Raw genomic sequence first — 23,284 nt, 5'->3', positions numbered from 1 at the left:
TCGCTCTGGCCGGACAGGGCATCACAATATGGTAAGGGGCGTAACATTTCAGTCACACGCTTAAGGTATTCGGCCAATCACAATTGAGGTATTGAGGTATTCGGCTTTTCAGACCGATGAGCTTTGTAAAAATCGACGCATTAATCCTTTTTGAAAATGCCATTTCTTTCTTTCTGCATACATATATATATATATATATATATATATATATATATACACACATGTATATATACACAGAGACAGGTGCAAAATCTATACTGACAATTTTACCAAACCACAAGCAGAGATATTTTAAGATTCAAGTGTATCTGGCTCAAATATTGCATTAAACCTAACCCTATTTGGCTTGCTTTTAACAAAGAAGGGTCTCAAAGATGTTTTTTTTTGGAAATAATTCTTTTTTGTTCCCCCAGGCTACATCCATTTTTTTTTTTTTTTTTTTTTCAAACATTTCCCTTGGACTAATGATAATGGTTATGGTGGTTATGGTTTTATATTTTGATTTAAATCTTTGTTTTACATTGGATGTGGTGTGAACAGCCTTTATATTTGTTAATAAATGCATCTAGACAGAATCTGCGGACTTTTCCCCCATTTTCTGTCCTGATATAGATTTGGAAATATGTGGGATTCTCTGGAATGGATTACAACATGGTGTTAAATGAAGCTGAGAGTACTACACTCTTGTTAGTAGCTGAAATCAAAACAAAATTAGCCCAGATATTTAATTAACAACCGTGTTAGCAGTGGGGGATTTGTAGAATTTTAGGAATGACAGGTGTTCTGATTCTGCAGAAATCTGCAGAGCTCTCTGTGGAGTTGTGCGGGCACCAATTCAATGCGAGTCTGCTAATAACTAGTGGATGAACTCCATACACTGCTGACTTCACTCAAACCCTTTATGGAAAATGAGTTATTCATTTCATGTGTATTTGTACTTGGAGCACAGGATGCACTAGATACACAAGTTAATTAAGGACGACAGCTCAAATGAATTTAATCCAATCACATCTTATAAGCCAAAGCCAGTGAGACACAGAGAATGGCTCAGGCCTGTCTCTGTGTCTTTGAGAGTTGAGATTTAGTCTCAGAGCATGGCTTCTTGGGCTTTAGGAAGGTGGGGATTTTTTTGTTGTTAATTTACATTTACATTACACGTCTCAGCTGATGTTTACTGACTGTGTTTGTAGTAACTGTGGTTAGGTTTGATCTGGAACCCTTGATCCATAAAATTAGTTTGCGTTGTGTTTGAGAGTGTGTCTGTCTTATAATAATGAGTGTTTGGGTTGTGTTGCCCAGGTGTCCATGCTAAGTCAGTACTCTGAAGCCATACGAGGGAACTTATCAAAGATTCTGCACTTTAAGAATGTCGCCCTGGTCACCGTTGAGATCCACACCTGTGATGTCATCAGCAAACTGGCCAAATCAGGCTGTTGTGATGTCAGTGCCTTTGACTGGCTGTGCCAACTCTGCCTGTACTGGGACAAGGTTAGGGGGAGACAGGATAGTGGGATTGAGAAAACATATAGAATAGGGAGGAGGTGATCACCACAATGTCTGTGTGTGTAGGATGTGGATGACTGCATCATCAAACAGACCAATACTCACTTCCGCTATGGCTACGAGTACCAGTTACGTATCCATCCACTGCAATAAAATATAGTAGTAGATATTTCAGAGGTACTCGGTGCATGAATTCTGGATTTGTTAAATGTCATAAATAATGAAAATTATAAATGTCATAAACATTTAAATGTCATGAATATAAAAAAAACATCAACATATAAAGAGGAAAGTTCCCCATGGTGGCTTGAATGTAACATCACACAGTGCAGACACACTTTTTTTTAATTTGATTTATTTCTCTATTTGCACATTTTAGAATAAAAAGTAAAATAAAAAGAGTAAAAAGTAAAGACTGCACAAATTAGAAGTATGAGTATTATGTGGTGACCGAAAATGAACTGATTGAACAGATCAGAAACTTTATTTTAGGTTCTTTATTATAAATTACATCTCTGCTCACTCTCTTTAAGAGAAATGACATCTCCGATTCTCTCAATCATCTTTATGAAGGGCACTCTGGAATGCTTTTTAAGTTCCTCAGTATGCCAAGCACTTTATTGTCTGCTTTAATTCACTTTCTGGTCCAACTCATCCATTTAAAAAATGTAATATTACCATTTGTTTTGCAATGAAATTCATACATCTTATGTTTGTCAATAAAATAAAAAAACTATCAAGCTTTTTAAGAATTAACATTTAAATCAAAAGATCTGATGACCGGCTCCCCCAGTTCATCAGAGAACACACAGTAAAATCAGAGTGAAGCCTTGTAGTGTTAGACTTACTCTGGAATGAATTTTGCCTGGGTGTCATTGTGCATGTAGAAACATTAACACCACCAACAAATATAACCTCCCTCTGCGATATAATCACCTACACTCTCGTATTATACCATAACTCTCAGATTACTAGAGATACCAATATCCTGTCCTGTGTGACAGTCAACCCTGCATTTGACTAATGTGATCAGCTGGTTCATAATAATCATTATGGGAACTCTGATGTCGTTATCTGACTTCAGCCATTATCCAAGTCATTATGAGGGAGAGACAGAGATTGTGTCATTAACCTTATCAGTCAAGATCAGTAGAGCACACCTGCACATAGAGGCGGAGAGAGAGGAGCTGCAGATGTCTCTTGTGTGATAATAGAACAAAAATGCAAACATTTTCTCTCTACTTGAAATTATTGAGCAATTCCTGCTAGGAAGTAAAGTCAGGAGTCAATGGCGGATTTCCTGTTGTGTGCCTTCAGAGGCCACAGAAAATCAGCATAGAATGTGCCTCCAGTGGAATGAAAGGAAAAATATAATCCGGGTTTATTATGTTGAGAGGGTGACATCTTAAGCCTACTCAAGGACATGGACAATGTGCTTAAGCCTGTCTGTCTGTCTCTTCTCCATGTGTGTATGTGCTTACGGATGCATGTGATTTGAGTGAATGTCAGTGTGTGTGCCAATGTTTAGCCCTAAGGATTGCTAAAACGTTTTCCCAGAAGGTAACAAAATTTGTGGTGTTCTTTAAGGGTAAAATGGTTTAGAAATAGTCAATAAAACATGATGAAGTAGAAAGTGGTAAATGTGGTCTCTTTTTTCCATAACTTGCCATGGCAACTTTCTTGCTTTCAGTGCTTGTATGAATGTGTAAATATCATGTATGTCAGTGTGTGTACTGTATGCGTTACAGACTGTGTGTGTGTGTGTGTGTTCTCAGTGTAGGTGCTACATGACTCTCACCACAGGGCAGTGGTAAGAGGGGCAGTTCTCCAAAAGTCCCTGCTGGAACTGGGAAGACAGAGACAGTTAAAGATCTGGGTAAATCTTTGGGCATGTACATAATTGTGGTCAACTGCTCAGAAGGCCTGGACTTCAAATCTATGGGCCTCATGTACTCTAGCCTGGTATGTAGTAAAGTATGTCATACAAATACTTAAACTTTAAGAACAATTAATGTAGTGTTGTTGAATATGTGCATATGTCTTTCTCTCCAGACAGGCGCTTAATGCATCAAAAACCTAGCTTAAAAGTAGACTCACATGCTATTTCCCAAGTCTTCGAAAGCCATATTGATCACTTTATGTGGAACAAACTGACATGGATTAGGGTTAAGGTTAGTTAATGATAATCTTCACCTTCAGTAAGTTTAACCGCTATTACATCATTGCTTCTGATTCACTAACAAATCATTCAGCCCAGTTATGTAAACTGGATCAATAAATTGACTGAAAGATTTGGCTTGAAACCGTGTAAGAGTGAGTAGATGATGACAGAATTTCAATTTCTGGGTGATCTGTCCCTTTAAATATCTTTATAGGGTTGGCAATATGTGTTTCAGTCTGTGCTTGAGGTTCTCATGCCCTCAGTTCCTCTTTTTTCTGTGTGTCTATGTTTCTTCTGTAGGCTACGCTGGCCGCACTGAGCTGCCTGATAAGTCTATGTTTCGGCCAATCTCTATGGTAGTGCCACATTCCACCCTCATAGCTGAGATCACGCTTTTTGCAGAGGGTTTCAATAACTGCAAGGTACACTCACACGCGTACAACACTTCATATTCAGTCTGAAAGTTCTTTAATTCTTTAAGCTTTATATGGTTACACATCATGATTAACACTAGCGATTTCAAACAAAAAATGAACACTTAAAGGATCTTTTAATTTGAGAATCTCATCTACTGACAACCTTGAGAGCAAAAGAGAGGCATTTTATTCCCATGTTAAAGCCTAATACTTAATGGTGAAGTGTCAGTGCTAAAACACTCTAATATTCTAGTTATATTCCAGTAAACACTGCCGTGAAATATTATTTCGATTAAAAATATCTGTTTTATATATTAATATATAGTTTATTCTTGTGATGGCAAAGCTGAATTTTCAGCAGCCATTATTCCAGTCTTCAGTATCAGTATCATGATACTTTAGAAATCATTCTAATATGCTGATTTGGTGCTGCTTGATGTGTTTTTGGAAACCCTTTTTCTTCAGGATTCTTTGATGAATAGAAAGAATAACAACAGCAATTATTTAAAATATGTATGTTTTTGTTTTATTTTTGATCAGTTAAATGCATCCTTGCTGAATAAAAATATTAATTTCTTTAAAAAAAAAAAAAAAAAAAAAAAAAAAAGAACTGACCCCAAACCTTTGGATGGTAGTGTATATTTTACACAATTCTAGAGTGGTTTCCAGGGTTTTGTAGAGCGGTTGCTAATATGGTGTTCTGAGTGGTTGCTAGGGCATCGCCAAATGGATTCTCAGGTACTGTGAGAGATTGCTTGGTGGTTAATTACAAACATAATTCAAAAAAGCCCACACCAAGTCTTTATGATTCAGCCATATTTTTGTCCGAAGTCTGATAACTTGGCGCAGTAATAACACACCTCTCCTCAAAAAGCAGCACGATTTGAGGCATCATGCATGTCCGTACCATTAATTAATCTTTTTTTTTTAATTTAGCAATTTCTTTGAGTTCAGTGTATACAAATAGATAACTATTGTTGAAGGAGGAGAGAGTGCTAGTTATTATAGGATATTAGATTATATTGAAGATGGAGGAGATCAACACAGTTAGGCAAACACAGATGAACTGGCTCACACACACACTTACACACTCCAGGGGGCTGATCCTGCCAACGTGTTACCTCCAACACGCAGCAGGCATGCCAATTGTGTGTTTATGCACGCATTTGCATGAGAGACATCCAACCGACGCATAATGCCAACCCCTTCAAACACACACTCCACAAACACACACCACTGTGGTTGACCAAATCCCACAAGTTTCCACTGGCTGCATCCCCTCTCTTCCCCCTGCCTGTGTGCTCCAAACGGGAAGTCTCATTTGTTGATGCCGTACACAGGCCGGCGGGCTGGCAGCGGCACAGGCATGGGGAATTGGACTCAGAATTACAAATAATGGACTTGAGATTAAGAGAGCTGGGAAGGGAACCAGCACTGGCCCCAGCCAAGCACAGAATGTCAATGGCAGATTTGATTGTCCCGGCATACTCGGCCCTCATCCAGACACCCCTCTGCATAGTCAATACGGCAAAATCACCGCGTGCTGCAGAGAGAGAACTATTACCTTTGCAAATGAAAGGAAATGGACATATCAATGCCAGGCCATGTCAGAGAGAGAGCGGGAGAGTATTGCCCCGATGCACCGGAGTGTGCAGGTCTTGGTGTTATGAGCCATAACTGACAGCGAGATGACCGCCCGCTGCGAGTCCGTCCGTAGTCTGCTCGGCCTAGCGTGACTCTGGCACATGTTTCTGTGTGCGCTCGCATGAGCGTTGGTGTCTGTATAAGTAAGACTGTTAGTGGGCAGTGTGGAAACGGAGCTGACACGGTTACCCTGACTCACACACACTGGCTTCTTCCTTCTGTTACATATTCACGGTATTCATGGGCACACACATACACTCAACTTTATGCTTCAGCCTTTTTTTGCATTCTGCCTCTCTCTCAATCACAGACATAAATTGCACCCATTGTGATTGTCTGTCATTATTTTCATTCAAAAACAATTGTGCTTTCAATTATTGTCTTTCCAATTATATTTCATGAATTATTGTTGACATGCAATTGCATTATGGGCATTTAACGTGTATCGAAGCCAATTTAGAGCTTCCTGCTCCTGGCAAAATCATGTTCAGATTTTTACTTGCCCAGCCAACATTTTAACTTTTTATTTTTCACTATGCATTTTTTAATTTGCCATAAATATTTGATTTTCATTAAATGTTAAGTTTTCTTCATTTGATTTTATTTATTTATTTATTTTTGTCATTTTTTTGGAAAAGTTGCTGGAATTTTAATGGCTATAATTTAACTCCATAAATTAATAAACACACATTTGCTGTTAAACAACGTTTCCCCAAAACGTTTTGTCAGCCAAATCATTTTGACCTCAAATATCTGCTTGAAGTTAATATTGCAATAATTTAATAATGGTTCTCTTATGTCACATGACATTTAGGTGAACAAATAAAATATTTCATTGTTTTTTAGTAAGTTTATTTTTATTATTTGATTTTATTTTAAAATTATTTTTATTTGATTTTATTTATTAATTTATTTTAATTATTTAATTAATTATTAACTTTTCATCAACTTACAAATCCACAACAGTTCCCTCAAAAACCTCTCAAAAAACCCCGCTGTAAAACAATGGCATACAATACAAAACATACTGATTGTGATTTTCTTGAGGTCTTGCTTTTTTTGTTGTTGTTGTTTGTTTTTGATTTCTTGACTTCTGTTCCTTCGTAGATGAAAAAATTATGCAATAAAGGTTATTGAATTTGTTTGTTTACACCCATCTCACTCCCTCTCATACTTTTTCTCTACCTGTCTGCCTGACGTATTACTGTCATATATATTGCTGTATCTCTTTTCATGGTTTCTGTTACACTCTTAAAAATAAAGGTGCTTCAAAAGGTTCTTCAAGCGATGCCATAGAAGAACCATTTTTGGTTCCACAAAGAACCATTCAGTCAAAGGTTCTTTAAAGAACCATCTCTTTCTTACCTTTTTGTAATCTGAAGAACCTTCTTTCGCCACAAAGAACCTTTTGTGAAACAGAAAGGTTCTTCAGGTGTTGAAGGTTCTTTATGGAACCATTTAGACAAAAAGGTTCTTCTATGGCATCGTGAAGCACCTTTATTTTTAAGAGTGTAGCTGTGGGAGTTCAAGGTCACATAATCCATTTTCTTATTCCCATAAGAAATTTCTATAATGTTAATGTCAACAGGAACTGAAAACCTTTTAGACACTATTACTTTCTTACCGCATGTTCCTGGTCTTACTGTGGAAAATTCATCAGTAAACTTTTCACAATCAAACCGATTCTCAGCAAACAAAATTAGCTCTCAGCCTAATTTTTTCTTCCCTGTTTATCCATTTTCGCTTGAGAATATTAATGGGTTGTGAATGCAGTTTTATGCTAACTGTTCTCATTATATTCTCAATGTATTTAGTTCAAAGAGACATGTAGCGTCTGGACCAATCAAAAACACAATTTTTCATTTGATATTCACGATCGATTGCCTCTGTTTGCTGCTCACAATTCGAAGTCAATGAATGTTTTGAACCCTTGCTACATATGTTAAATTACTGCTAGCACTGCATAAATAAGGAAAGTATTCTTCCTGGCCATCTTTCTTTGAATTGATAAATGATTATTTTGTCTGCTCGGTGGATGGACAGATCAAGTAATGGTAATATTGATTCTGCTACAGTTAATTCGAAGATCTAATCTAAATATTTATTATTAATCATAACCAGTTATAATTAGTCATAAATATTTCCCTTTTGAGCTGATTTACTACACAGGTGTTTGCTAAGAAGGTCTTCACTCTGTATTCTCTGGCAGTACAGCAGTTGTCTAAACAGGACCACTATGACTTTGGCTTGAGGGCTCTCACCTCTCTGCTTCGCTATGCTGGAAAGAAGCGCAGAACTCGCCCTGACATTGTCGATGAAGAGGTGAGACATACAGACCTGCAGTAAAATCAACAAATCCAGAAACATTTCTCTTAGAGACCTGCTTTACCTGAATATGTCCCAGTGTATGTTCAGTAAAACAGACAGTTTTGTGTGTATGTGCACTGAATTATCTGTGTGTTTGTGTGTGTGTGAAGAAAGTGCTAATGCTGACAGGGACATGCCACTTAAATGTGCTCCTCTCTGGCTATGATAAAAAAAATTTATCAAAGGGGACAAAACCTTAAAAGTGAAGTTGAAAATGACTCATAAACCTCATATGAGTGCTTATCTCACCACTCTCTGTCACTCTTTCTCTTTCTACCTGAATATCATCACCAATGCAAAAGGTGCCCCATGTTTATTTGAAGGTTCACACATGTGTAAGGTATGCTTGTTAAAATAAATGTCATTCAGAAGCAGTAAGACTACTGCTTTTGATAGCCGAAGAGCAAGACGGGTTTTCAGATGTGTCTGAGACCCGTTTCGCCGTTTCCTGCCCATAAATTAAGGTTGACATTTGGTCAAGTGAAGCTGGCCTGCCTTAGCTTTGAAGATGTATTCTTGTGCTGAGCTAATTTAAAATAATATTTTTTTCTTCTTACCCTTTGACCTCAGATCCTGCTGATGTCTATGAAGGACATGAACATCACTAAACTCACCTCCATTGATCTGCCACTGTTTAATGGGATCATCCAGGATCTTTTCCCTGCCGTGGAGACGCCCACTATCGACTACGGAAAGGTAGCCTGTCCCACCATGCATCTGGCCTCATAATGGACTCATAAAGCCACTGCAAGTCTGTGAATTTGTATATGAATGTGTGCTCTGACTCACAGCTCTTAAAAGCATTTTTTTTGTGTGTGTTTTTGATTACACCCATCCTATTTTTCAGAGAACAGCCCTCACACCGGCTATTTCTCTCTCTCATTGAAACACCTTTCAAAAGATCCATTAAAGCCTGAGGATATTTTCCTGCCCTGTCTGTACACAATTCACACAGTACGCTTCTTTAATACAGATAAAGGCCAATGCAAAGGTGTTAGGGGGAGCTTAGTGGATAAATATCCTGACAAGCACTGCAAAGGTTGCTGTTTTAAAGCCAAGCCAAGTCTGATCTGTGAGCTAAAGAGTTATAGAGATCCCGGTTTAACTTTGTGCCCTTAAAGTGTAGTGTATAATGTCTGCGCCAATAATTCTAACTCAGGAAGTCCACCTAGAAATGGCTTACATATTGCTGCACTCCCTGCTTCACAGTCTTGGCAGGTTAATTTGTCTTAGCTGGTCTCCCATATTGGTCATCCTGGTCTGTTTGCTGGTTGTAGAGCAATGCTTGACTTCAGTGCTTTCATGGATCTTTCTTCTTGTACAAACTGAACTGTAACTGTAGGTAAGAATTAGAGAATAACGGAAAGCCAAACTTTTATTAGGTTTATGTGATATATTTGATTCTCAAAATACTTGATAACCATCTTCAAGAACTTCAAAACTGGGCTAACCCTCTTACTACTGCCTTCTGTTGTCTTGCCTGCTTTGATTAATGCATTGTCCAAACACACAATTTACTTTGTAAAAAAAAAAAGGCAAAAGATTCTGAAAGTCACATGACTTATGGAGTGTTTAAACCAGGGCTGTCCAAACTCGGTCCTGGAGGGCCGGCGTCCTGCAGAGTTTAGCTCCAACTTGCCTCAACACACCTGACTGGAAGTTTCTATGCCTAGTAAGAGCTTGATTAGCTGGTTCAGGTGTGTTTAATTAGGGTTGGAGCTAAACTCTGCAGGACACCAGCCCTCCAGGACCGAGTTTGGACAGCCCTGGTTTAAACCTATTCTACTGAATACAGACTGTCTTAAGAGAGAAATGTTGTTTCTGAGAAAGAGTTTATGGTGTTTGTGTCTCAGGTTTGGAGATATAAGACAGATACAGGAACATCTGCACAGCTGCCTCCTGCTCCTTCCGCAATCAAATGCGACAAGGACAAAATTGGAGGCACAGTGTGACACACACACACACATAGACAACAAGTAGTACTGTATTTCTCCTTCTCTGCCTCCACTCATGCACATCATACAGTGTTTTTATTGCTGTTTTATATTACCCATCCTGCATCTTCATCTCCACCTTACTCCAGCACAAACGCCTCAGAGCCGTTCCCTTTATTCATCCTCTCCATCTGTTTAACGAGTCGAGAGAGAACTTAGAGAGGGAGATTAAATTAACCTGAGAGTTTAGCATGGCTGCTTTAGTGCCTCTGGAGCAATTCTGGTTGGTGCGACTTCACTCAGGGGTGCAGTATCAGCTGGTGATTTTATTAAGATGGCCGCCCACCTCTTGCCAGTTAATTTGTCTTTAGTGCTTCAGTGGGATTCACCTCCACTGAAGGGATGTTTTTCCAACGTAGAAATAGTTTATGCAATGTTATGAAGCAATTAGCACATATTTGGTTATAAGTTGTTACTCCGTCTTACACAAATTTTCTTTCTTTTTATCTCTAGCTGAAAGAAGCTATAGAGGCAGAACTTCGACAGAATGGTCTCCAGGTGACCCCCTTCATTGTGACCAAGGTAATTCAACTGTACGAGACCAAAAACTCCAGACACTCCTCGATGATCGTGGGGAAGACGGGCAGCGTCAAGGCGGTCACATGGAGAACCCTTCAAAACACCCTTAGCACCCTGCACCGCAACGGAGAACCTCATACGAGTGAGAACTCCATCTTTATCTTAACCTCTGTATCTCCATCCCTTTATCTAGATCAATAGCTAGCAGTCTTGCTTTTCATGTTGTCTAAAGGACAACAGGTCATCGCAAGGTTCCTCAATAACAAAGTGGCTCTGTTAGCTTTATCGAAATGAGTTGTTTCCATTCATGAGTAGTTTTAAGGGCAAAGATCATGCCTCTGAAACAAATGTCTTCGCAGCAGCTGTTCTAGAGCCTAAAAGGCTACGCCAACCTTCTATCCCTCATTACCATGAAAATGAACCGCCGTTAGCGGCCACGCTTATTCAGCACCCGATACATTAACCACCAAGACAACAGAGTTTCTCTTAAACACTCTTCGCTGTTTAGAGAACATGTGGCAACAAGAACTTAACACTCATTAAAAGCCCCCCTGACAGACTCTCGGCTCACTCGTGGGTGTTTTGAAAATGATGGCATAGTCAAGACGGCAGCTAGTGCTAATTGCCGCAGCTTATGATCTCTTTCTTTTCACAGTTGGTTTGGCTATGGCTAAAGGAGCACCACTCCACGCTGTGCTTTTAACACAGTTGTCTTTTCACCGAGTATCCTCATGTCTAAAACCATGTGTTTAGTGTTCATGTTTGTTCTGATCTTTTTTGTTTTCACTTCTGTTGTTTTTCCCCATCTACTTCATTCTTTGTAACCGATGTTCCTGGAGTGTGTGTGTGTGTGTGTGTGTGTGTGTGTGTGCAAGAGAGATGCAGGTGAGGTCTGACAGACTGTTTTATGCTTTGTTGATGTTGTCAAAGTCTCTTTTTTTCTCTGTTTAGATGCCATCCAAATTTCCCCCTTTTGTACTGTAACCTATAACATGTTAGGAATAGTATACTACTCTTACCGTTTTTGTAGAGTTAATTTCCAGCCGTGCTTAAACACACCTGGCTGCAATTTTCAAGGAAACCTAAAGAGCGTAATTAGTTTATTCAGGTGGGTTTAATTAGAGTTGGAACTAGGGCTGCACGATAAATCGCATGCGATATTTAAGAACAACGGCTCTGTGTAGTTAATGCTGCTCAATGTGAAAGCACGCAGGTGATGGAGATTTACCGCTGATTACAGAGCCGGCTTTCTGACAAGATGCGCATTAAATATCGCATGCGATTTATCGTGCAGCCCTAGAACTTGGAACTAACCTCTGCTGGGACGACAAATGGGGAACCCTCCTTGTGTCCGAAATCGCCGCCTATAAATAGGGCACTATGAGGAGACAGCCATTTTTAGTAGTGTCCAAAACCTTAGGGGACATCATCGAGTGCACGCTTTAAATCTCACAATGCACAGCAATAATGAGTGTACAACTGATATATGCTCAAAGGCTAGAGAATACCCACAATGCACTGTGAGAGTTGCGTGCCGAATGAATTGCGCCTCTCGCCAGAAGATGGCACCCGCAGCTGAATCATCCATTCATCCATTCATTTTACAAAGCGTTCGTCCACTGCGTACAGCGTAATACAATACAGATATAAATTTATTGTAAATTGATTATTAAATTGTTTAATTCGAGTTTATGCATAATTTCCATGACAGAGGTCAAGATAAATCCTTTCATCTTACTACTGGAGCTGCCAGTTTGCCAGTTTAAAATGATTATTAAACAGCAAGCACAAACTATGAAAAAAAGCGCCAGTCCTTCCGGTGCACTCAGTGTCCAAATTTACTTACACGTTTTCATTCACTCCTTCAAGTGAACTAGGGCTAAATCGGGCTAAAAATCCTATAGTGTGAGCCAGGCTTTAGTGGCCTAATGTAGGGAATAGTGAATGTAGGGGGCGATTTCGGATTCAGCCCCTGTACTTGCTAAATTAAACATTTAACATAATGAGGTCAGGTGACAGCATATTACTGGATTTTTTTAGTATTGAGAATAGCACATTACCAATTACAACCTGTTGAGAACAGCTGAACAATGTTAACAGCTTAACTATTTTTTTTAGAGCTGCTTTACAGCAGAATTAATCTCTGTCTGCATCACTGAATCATTATTTTCCTGTTTATCCCTGCAAAGCTGCTTTGAAACAATCTGTATTGTATAAAGCGCTATATAAAAAGGTGGGGTAAAACCGATTTAAAAAAAAAAAAGAACTAGAAAAATATTGTCACATGACCTTGAATTAGTGGCTTCCAGTTATTACCTAACATACCACAAATGTGTGTGTATATTATATATACTAGCATGAAAAAAATTTTTTTTAAATGTTTTTGAAAGAAGTCTCTTTGGCTAACCAAGGCTGAATGTATTTGATCAAAATTACAGTAAAAATAAATTAATACCATTGATAGATCAATTTAAAATAACTTTTTTCTATTTAAATCTAAAATCGCGCCACAGACTCAGATTTTTTATAGTTTCAGACTACAATTCCATCCAGTCGGAGAATATAAAACATGTTTGATATTTTTAACCGATTTTAGAACACATGTTATTTTCATTTGTCAAGCATCTCCTAGCAACAAGGCGCATGTTTCTGTGTGAGTTTGTTGTGATCAAAAGGGGCCGGTTGCATAAACATAGCCATTGACTTAAGACTGCGTCTAAGAATTAGCCTAACAAACTAAAGTCAGTGGGGAAAGACTGTTGCATAAAATAAGTCCATGGTTGTCTTTAGTAAGACGGTCTAGTTCGCACTGCATTGTGGGAAAAGTAAGACGCTGAACTGCTTAAACAAAATGGCCGACAGTGGGCGCTCGTCGCAGTTTTCCTTTGCTGAAAACATTTGGCATACAGTGCTGCCAAATCGATTTGAATGAACAAATTTAGCGATTACAATACAAGCAATAAAAAAAACACAAGGCTTGGGCCACAATAACGGATAAAGTTAATAGTGTAAATCCCTTGGTCCCGCGAACCGCCAAAGATGTACAGAAACGGTTTAAAAACATGGTACAGGAAGCAAAGAAGGAAATATTCAAACGAAAAAACCCAGCAACCGGAGGAGGACCAAGTCCTAAATTAAAAAGAACAACGGAAATGATAATTGAAATATATGGAGACGAATCACTGATGTTTTGGGGAATCCACGGAGGGAGGGAGAGTGGAGTTTCCTGCACAACGTCACCCACTGCAGGGGAAGATACATTGCCTCACACAGCAGTAACATCAGCTCCGCTTGGACGGTCTCGTAAGTAATAGTTTGTTTTTGCTAATGTTTTTGTTGTTAAGTGTTCTGTAGCATATAATGTGATTGAAGATTTTTTTGTTTGTTTTTTTGCATCCTTTTAAGTACTATTCTGCTGTTTTGGATTGAGTACCATGCCTTTTTTTTAGTAGATTGCGAGGTAACGTTAACGTTGGTCACTGAAGAAGCGCCCGTGAAAAAAAACAGGACCAAACAACGCAATGTGAAGGTAAAACACATATTTACAATCTTAAAACAACAAGTTATAACTCACCAAGTTAACTTTCTGGTAATCCTTACTTTGAAATTCATCTGTAATACCATGGTGTAGCCACTAGATGCCTCTATAGCTCTCTACAGTATATTATACAAGGATGAGCATCCTGTAGTTTCTGAGAACAGTGTTGTCAAACACAATGAATTACTGTTTTAGGTTTTGATTTTGTATTTATGTTTAGACATTATCAAAGACTACTTTTTGTTGTTGTTTTTGTTTTTTTATTGAAATGTTAATGTGTCAGTCTTTGTATTACTGTTACAGTCAATCTTGAACCAAGAGAAAACATTTTGCTACCCATAATCTAGCCTTTTCAAATCATGTTTACAGTTTGTGTCTGTGTGTACACACAGTCAGTGCCACAAAAGTCACCATGTCTCCTACTATTCCCATACAAAATAAAGTAAATAAAAACAGAACATCAATTTTTTTGCTCTAAAATTACTGAAGACTACAGGAGGCTAGTGGCAACAGCATTCTTGCAAAGAAATGTTTACAACAAAGAATTTGTTCCTGTCACTCATTAACATTGTTAATATTGTTTTTTTTATTAAAGGGGATGATTTGGACAGCACCCAAGTGGCACCTGTGGGAAGTGGCTCAGACACGCAGTCACAGAAAGGCACTGCAAGCAAGATAACCATGAACCATATGCTGGAAAAACAATATGAAGTATTAACACTGGAGGAAGCAAAACTAAAATTAGAAATAGAAAAACTGGAATTAGAGAAAACTAAGCTAACGTTGGAGCTACAGAAACTTGGACATGAACTGTAGATTTAATTGACTGATATCCAAGAATTAATCTATTAACTACTTAATAATAGTTAAATGAAAGCAATGTTTGTATACAAATATCTTTAAGTGTATTTAATATATTTGACATGTATTTAAGTGAATATAAAGGTAGTTCTGTTTAAATAATTTTAAGATTATATTGAATTTCAGAAGTTACTACTGATCCTCTATATAAATATTTAATAGATTTGACATGTATTTAAGTGAATATAAAGGTAGTTCTGTTTAAATAATTTTAAGATTATATTGAATTTCAGAAGTTACTACTGATCCTCTATATTAATTTTTTGTAAATATTGGTTTGATTCATAAATGTATACAAATATCTTTAAGTGTATTTAATAGATTTGACATGTATTTAAGTGAATATAAAGGTAGTTCTGTTTAAATAATTTTAAGATTATATTGAATTTCAGAAGTTACTACTGATCCTCTATATAAATTTTTTGTAAATATTGGTTTGATTAATAAATTAAAATGTGTCAAGTGCATTTCAAAATAGTCATTCTTTCAGTTTACTTAATCAAACAGAGAAAATGTTTTCTGCAATCATTTGTCGAATATAATGCCCAGATCTATCTTCATCTCCTGCCTCAGTGATCTCTAAAGCTGGTTCCTCAAGCATTTGGTCTTCCTCCAGGTCTGGGAGTGCAAGATCTGTATTAAAAGCAAAGTGATCTTTTACTTCTATATTTTTAAAATTATTGTGGAAATGTAGCTAGGAGTTGAAATTATGGCTAAAATCGTATTTATTACCTTGCTAAATTGTGTAAAACAACACATGCACAGCTTATGTTGTAAACCCTTTCTGGTTTCATTTTGAACTCTCCATGCAGACAATGAAACCTTCGTTTCAGTACTCCAAAACATCTTTCAATGACATTCCTTGTTTTGGCATGGGCTGTGTTATACCAAGTTTGAGCTGCAGTGACTGGATTCAAGAAGGGCGTGAGAAGCCAGGGTTTTAGTGGATAACCAGAGTCACCTAAAAGCACCCCTTGCAATTCTCCTCTCTCAAATGCATCATGAATTTGGGAATTCACCAACATTCTTGAGTCATGGGTTGATCCTGGCCAGCGAGCAACACAGTTGAGCACTCTTAGTTTGGCAATACAGATTGCCTGCACAAAAATCCATCTTTACCTTATTCAAGGTAGAGACATCAGTCGGATACAGTGGAAGTCTGCCTGACAACATACAGGAAACTCTATGAATGATTCTTGATGCTGTAGACTTGTGTACCCCAATTACGTCTGCAGCTGCATTAATAAAACATTATGTGGCAAAGAAGCATAGCGCTAGACATATTTGTAGCAGTGAAGGGATGCTACGATTTCTTGAAGTTTCAGGCCTCAGCTGCTCCTCCAAGTCAAATGCTAATTGTTGAATCGCATGTCTTAGGAATTTCAATTTTTTTCTTACAGTTCCTTTTCAGAAATGACTTCCAGTGGATTTGAACGGTTTTTGAAAACCCTTTCGCTTCTTATTGCACGTTCATAAAACCAAAGATTAAAATTTGCCATAGCACAAGACAAATAAAAGTCTGGCCACTTTTCTGAATCTGGCACAGCTGACAGTTGGTTTCCATGGCAACATAGATTGTAAGGAAAAGTTAGCCATGGGGCAATCAGTCTTACTTTTTAGTCTTAAAGGAACACTCCACTATTTTTTAAAATAGGCTTATTTTGCAACTCCCCTAGGGTTAAACAGTTGAGTTTTACCGCTTTCGAATCCATTCAGCCGATCTCCGGGTCTGGCGGTAGCACTTTTAGCTTAGCTTAGCTCGAAAATGGTAAAACTCAACTGGTTAACTCTAGGGGAGTTGGAAAATGAGCCTATTTTCAAAAATAGTGGAGTGTTCCTTTAAATTAGACCAATCTAATATTTCATGCAACTGGCTTACAAAGTAAAGACCAGTCTTAAAGACAAAATTTAGATGACTTTAAATGAAAGCAATGTTTGTATACAAATATCTTTAAGTGTATTTAATAGATTTGACATGTATTTAAGTGAATATAAAGGTAGTTCTGTTTAAATAATTTTAAGATTATATTGAATTTCAGAAGTTACTACTGATCCTCTATATTAATTTTTTGTAAATATTGGTTTGATTAATAAATTAAAATGTGTCAAGTGCATTTCAAAATAGTCATTCTTTCAGTTTACTTAATCAAACAGAGAAAATGTTTTCTGCAATCATTTGTCGAATATAATGCCCAGATCTATCTTCATCTCCTGCCTCAGTGATCTCTAAAGCTGGTTCCTCAAGCATTTGGTCTTCCTCCAGGTCTGGGAGTGCAAGATCTGTATTAAAAGCAAAGTGATCTTTTACTTCTATATTTTTAAAATTATTGTGGAAATGTAGCTAGGAGTTGAAATTATGGCTAAAATCGTATTTATTACCTTGCTAAATTGTGTAAAACAACACATGCACAGCTTATGTTGTAAACCCTTTCTGGTTTCATTCTGAGCTCTCCATGCAGACAATGAAACCTTCGTTTCAGTACTCCAAAACACCTTTCAATGACATTCCTTGTTTTGGCATGGGCTGTGTTATACCAAGTTTGAGCTGCAGTGACTGGATTCAAGAAGGGCGTGAGAAGCCAGGGTTTTAGAGGATAACCAGAGTCACCTAAAAGCACCCCTTGCAATTCTCCTCTCTCAAATGCATCATGAATTTGGGAATTCACCAACATTCTTGAGTCATGGGTTGATCCTGGCCAGCGAGCAACACAGTTGAGCACTCTTAGTTTGGCAATACAGATTGCCTGCACAAAAATCCATCTTTACCTTATTCAAGGTAGAGACATATACAGTGTACAGTGGAAGTCTGCCTGACAACACACAGGAAACTCTATGAATGATTCTTGATGCTGTAGTACCCCAATAGTTTCAGGCCTCAGCTGCTCCTCCAAGTCAAATGCTAATTGTTGAATCGCATGTCTTAGGAATTTCAATTTTTTTCTTACAGTTCCTTTTCAGAAAGGACTTCCAGTGGATTTGAACGGTCTTTGAAAACCCTTTCGCTTCTTATTGCACGTTCATAAAACCAAAGATTAAAATTTGCCATAGCACAAGACAAACAAAAGTCTGGCCACTTTTCTGAATCTGGCACAGCTGACAGTTGGCTTCCATGGCAACATAGATTGTAAGGAAAAGTTAGCCATGGGGCAATCAGTCTTACTTTTTAGTCTTAAAGGAACACTCCACTATTTTTTAAAATAGGCTTATTTTGCAACTCCCCTAGGGTTAAACAGTTGAGTTTTACCGCTTTCGAATCCATTCAGCCGATCTCCGGGTCTGGCGGTAGCACTTTTAGCTTAGCTTAGCTCGAAAATGGTAAAACTCAACTGGTTAACTCTAGGGGAGTTGGAAAATGAGCCTATTTTCAAAAATAGTGGAGTGTTCCTTTAAATTAGACCAATCTAATATTTCATGCAACTGGCTTACAAAGTAAAGACCAGTCTTAAAGACAAAATTTAGATGACTAACTTGTAAGATGAGTCTAAAACAGTTTTATGCAACCGGCCCCAGTGTATGATCCTCAGTTGTTTAATGTATGATGACCAGGTTTACCTCTGACTGTAACAAAGTCTGTAAGTGTATGATGCCCAGTGTTTTAAAATCTGATCAGATTTTAAAAGTCATGTAGTGTATTCAAGCCTTTAAAATCTGGTCAGATTTTAAAAAGTCATGTAATCTATTCCAGCCTTAATATGCTGATTTGATGACCACTGTATGGCACTCACTAAAAGTCATGTGACAAGTGACAATAATGAATGATACTATTGCATAATATGTTCTATGTCACAATTTTTTCCATTCCAAACATATTCTTAATTACTGCTTTATGTTTCTCATTTTTAGTAAGTATATTGTGCAGTATGCAATAATGACTACACTAGTATTCCATTCTGAACTTACTCTAGAAAGTTTTTATATACTATTTTTTTTTAATTGTAGGAAGATTACACTATGTACAGAGTAGTATTCAGTAAGTAGTAAGGTAGTGTTCCATTCTGAACATAGCCTAATTCTCTCTCTCTCCCTCCAGTGTTTTCGCCCCTGTCACTGTCACTGTCTAATTCTCTGTGGGTTTGGGTACCTGTGGTGACTGTGTGTCTGTGTGGGTTTGGCATCCTGGTGTTAGCATATGAGTGTGTGTGAGTCTAAATCTCTGTTGGTTAACATCTCTGGATACTTTCTGCCTAGTGTGTGTAATTCTTTACATTTTGGGGGTCCATCTTGTTCTCTGCTCTCTCTGTGACTCAGGCTGCCATTTCTATTTGCATCCTCCCTTTCTCTCTCCCTTCTTCCTTCTGTGTCTCCATCTCCGTCTCCACATTCCTTCATATCTGACTCAATACCCCCCTCTTTGCATATCTATTTCTGGTGCCTATTTCTATCTCTCCATGCAAACATCACCACCCTGTTTCCTCATTACCTCCACTCCATATAATACACACACACACCCTTGAGTCTCCTGTGTATCATTCTCTCATCACTGTATGATTCCACATCTATTTGATTTCTCTCCCGTAGTTGATTTATTCCCACCCTTCTTTGAACTCTGACCTTTGAACTTTGCTCATGACCCTTTGCTCATGACCCTTTAGGAGTGTCCCCTAAACCCCAAGGCAGTGAGCCTGGGAGAACTGTATGGAGAATATAACCTCTCCACCAATGAGTGGACAGATGGCGTCCTCTCCTCGCTCATGAGGGTGGCCTGTGCAGGTATGTTTTGTGTTTTGTTTTATTCTTTTGTGTGTGTGTGTGTGTGTGTGTGTGTGTGTGTGTGTGTGTTGTTTTGTACTTGTGTTTTTTTCTTTATGTGTACCCTGTGTAAGCTTTCAACTTAACTTGAGTTTAAAGATAGGAAACAAAATATTGTGTACGATTTGAATTCAGACTTTTGTTTGGATCACCCTTGGAGTCAAATATATATGCATATGCAGACAGCAGTCTGCGGTAGATTTCTGTAGCAGTGCACTTTAATCACTACTCTCACGCTTCTCTCTACTTCACATCAATACAACGTCAAATACAGTTTTTTGTTTTTTTTTATTTTTTTTTGTGTGTGTGTGTGTGTGTGTGTGTGTGTGTGTGTGTGTTGTTTTGTACTTGTGTTTTTTTCTTTATGTGTACCCTGTGTAAGCTTTCAACTTAACTTGAGTTTAAAGATAGGAAACAAAATATTGTGTACGATTTGAATTCAGACTTTTGTTTGGATCACCCTTGGAGTCAAATATATATGCATATGCAGACAGCAGTCTGCGGTAGATTTCTGTAGCAGTGCACTTTAATCACTACTCTCACGCTTCTCTCTACTTCACATCAATACAACGTCAAATACATTTGCCTCCAGAACTGTCAAAACTTTTTAAAGAAAAACAAGCTCAGGTGTCTCATTAAAGGGAGAGGAAGCTTGGCGAGTCTGTTTTGCAGCCTTAGTATTGATTTGTTTTTAGTTTGAAAGAGTATCATTGTTATAATAGACACTTTAATTATATTAATCATAGTGCTGAATGATTGCCAGTTTAAATTGAAGTTTAAAGAAACATTTCTGGTGTGGTCCTTCTATAAAAATAGAAGAAACATTGGTTTTGGCCACTGATGTATGCACTACAGCCTTTTAAATTCTAGTTAACAGAGTAGATTAATGCCAGTTAACATTCATTTAATAAAGGTTCATGCAATTATTGCAAATAAATTTTAAAAATGTCTTGCATTCAAATCTTTCATAGTTTTTCATATAGAACGCCCACTTTCAGTAAATTCTTGATGTATATTGTAATTTGTTTTCTCATTCATAAAAATGTCTTGCATTCAAATCTTTCATAGTTTTTCATATAGAAAGCCCACTTTCAGTAAATTCTTGATGTATATTGTAATTTGTTTTCTCATTCATTTTTTTTTCTGAGTGACACATTGCAGAAATAAAAAGGTTGTGAATTTGGTTTTATGTCGACTTTAAGGCTTGCGATCATCAAGAAATTTAGAAACTTGCTGATAGCAGCCGCAGACAGCAGATGCGAAATAAGCTGAAGCACTGACAGAGACAGAGGAAAGATAGTCAATGAATCCTGATGTGACAAGAAAGAACAAACATAAGAGAGAAAGAAAGAAAGAAAGAAGCAAAGAACGAGTGAAAATGGTTGTAGAAAAGTTTGCTTATTTGTTTTCTTTTTGCCATCCCGTCCAGCCTGGTCTCTATCCACAAACCCTCTCTGTCTCTGTGCCGGTCTCCTGAGTATCACAGGAAATCACATAGCTTGTTTTTTTCCAGCCTTTCTCTTTGATCACTATGCAGCCTGCTAAAACAGCAGGGATTGGCGGCACTTGTGTGTGTGTGTTTTGTCAGTTTTTTTTACTCATGTTCTTTGTACAATCCAATATGAAGTTTGTCAATCTGTCCGAAGTTAACTTTCAAGTCGTTCACAAAGGATGCGTTGTGTTATTCTGATATTTCTTAATTATTGGTCTATGTACACATGCAGAGTTACATTTTGGGTTGTTATGTCTCTCAAAAATATCAATTTTTATTATTTTAATTATTTATATTAAAACAATGTGTCATTTTTTTGTTCTTTATTGTAGTGTATCTCAGTGTTTTGTGATTTGTAGCTGCTGTCACACTGATCTGGTCTTTCCTTTTTTTGATATCCACTGTCTCTCTCTTCATCTCTGTCTTGCAGATTATTCTGAACTTGACCAACTAACAACTCAAATCCCCTCTCTTTCCATGTCTCGCTCTCTCTTTGAGTTTTTCAGTTTCAGTATAGTTTGATTTATTGGCATGACAAATAACTACTTTTGTATTGACAAAGCATTTGCAGCTCAACAACAAGTTTGAAGTAGTTTTAAAAGCTTGCAATCTGAAAGTTTTCAGTTTGGAGTAGTTTAAATGTTAAAATAGTTTTAAAGATTCAAGTTTGAATGTTTTCAAGGCCACTGTCTCTCTCTTCATCTCTGTCTTGCAGATTATTCTGAACTTGACCAACTAACAACTCAAATCCCCTCTCTTTCCATGTCTCGCTCTCTCTTTGAGTTTTTCAGTTTCAGTATAGTTTGATTTATTGGCATGACAAATAACTACTTTTGTATTGACAAAGCATTTGCAGCTCAACAACAAGTTTGAAGTAGTTTTAAAAGCTTGCAATCTGAAAGTTTTCAGTTTGGAGTAGTTTAAAAGTTAAAATAGTTTTAAAGATTAAAGTTTGAATGTTTGAAAACAGATAGGTATAAAACACATTGCTAGGGTACCTGGGGTGGTTGCTAGGCTGTTTCTAGCATGACTAGCATGTTGCTAACATATTTTTAGCATGATTAACATGTTACTAGCATGTTGCTAGCATGATTAGCATGTTTATAGCATGATTAGTATGTTGCTAGCACAATTAGCATGTCACTAGCATGTTGTTAGCATGTTTCTAACATGGTTAGCATGTTTCTAGCATGATTACATGTTATTAGCATGTTGTTAACATAATTAGCACATTACTAGCATGTTGCTAGCATGATTAGCATGTTACTAGCATGATGTTAGCATTTTGTTAGCATGATTAGCAAGTTACTAGCATGATGTTAGCATGATTAGCATGTTACTAGCATGGCGTTAGCATTAGAGGTCTGCAAGCCCGTCAGGGCCCGACACGCTGAGTCCATTTGGGCCGGGCTCGGGCCATTTTTTTATTTTTTTACAGATCGGGCTCGGGTCGGACTCGGGCTCATTTAGCTTCTCTGCTTTTATTGTGCCATATATGCGCAGAGCACACATAGGCTGCTGTATGAAATATTGTTATATTGATTATATTATAAATATTACACATTGCCTACGCAATACGCAACGCACATACACACAATGCTTCGGAAAAGCTGTATTTTGGAAGAGTCTTGATTTGATTACCACGGCAAACAGTGAGTCAACTGGTCATGTGCATTACAGAATCTGCAAACATATCCTTGCACATGACAGCAAAAAACGCACGCAATAGGCTAAAGCATGCCGCAAAGCCCCAACAAAAGTAATTACCTTGAATGTGTCAGGGGGGGAAATAATGAGATATTTGAATTATTTATTAATAAATTAGTGTTTTCTGAGTCCGTGTCGCAAAGAGGAAGACGACGATCCTGATCCTGAGAAATGCATCTTTACGGATTGTATAAAATCCGTAAAAAGAGTTTTTGTTTTTGATTTGAATTATTTAGTTTTAAAGTAGTAATTTAAAGTTTTCTATAGATATATTTAGCAAGTCTTTGAGGCAAGTATTCGCTGTGTTTCGGTTCATCATTGTGGCCAAAATAG

The 23,284-nt window shown here is 37.6% G+C and overlaps 1 pseudogene; it reads left to right on the top strand.

The window, feature by feature from the left end:
• The window catches only part of LOC107702042 (dynein heavy chain 2, axonemal-like), a 153,203-nt pseudogene that overhangs the window by 108,229 nt on the left and 21,690 nt on the right, over nt 1-23,284 (top strand).

The sequence above is a fragment of the Sinocyclocheilus anshuiensis genome, unplaced genomic scaffold (assembly GCF_001515605.1).
Source record: "Sinocyclocheilus anshuiensis isolate Anshui unplaced genomic scaffold, SAMN03320099.WGS_v1.1 scaffold318, whole genome shotgun sequence".
Lineage (NCBI taxonomy): Eukaryota > Metazoa > Chordata > Actinopteri > Cypriniformes > Cyprinidae > Sinocyclocheilus > Sinocyclocheilus anshuiensis.
The sequence above is the reverse complement of the archived record's forward strand: the minus strand, read 5'-3'. Positions and strand labels throughout refer to the sequence as shown.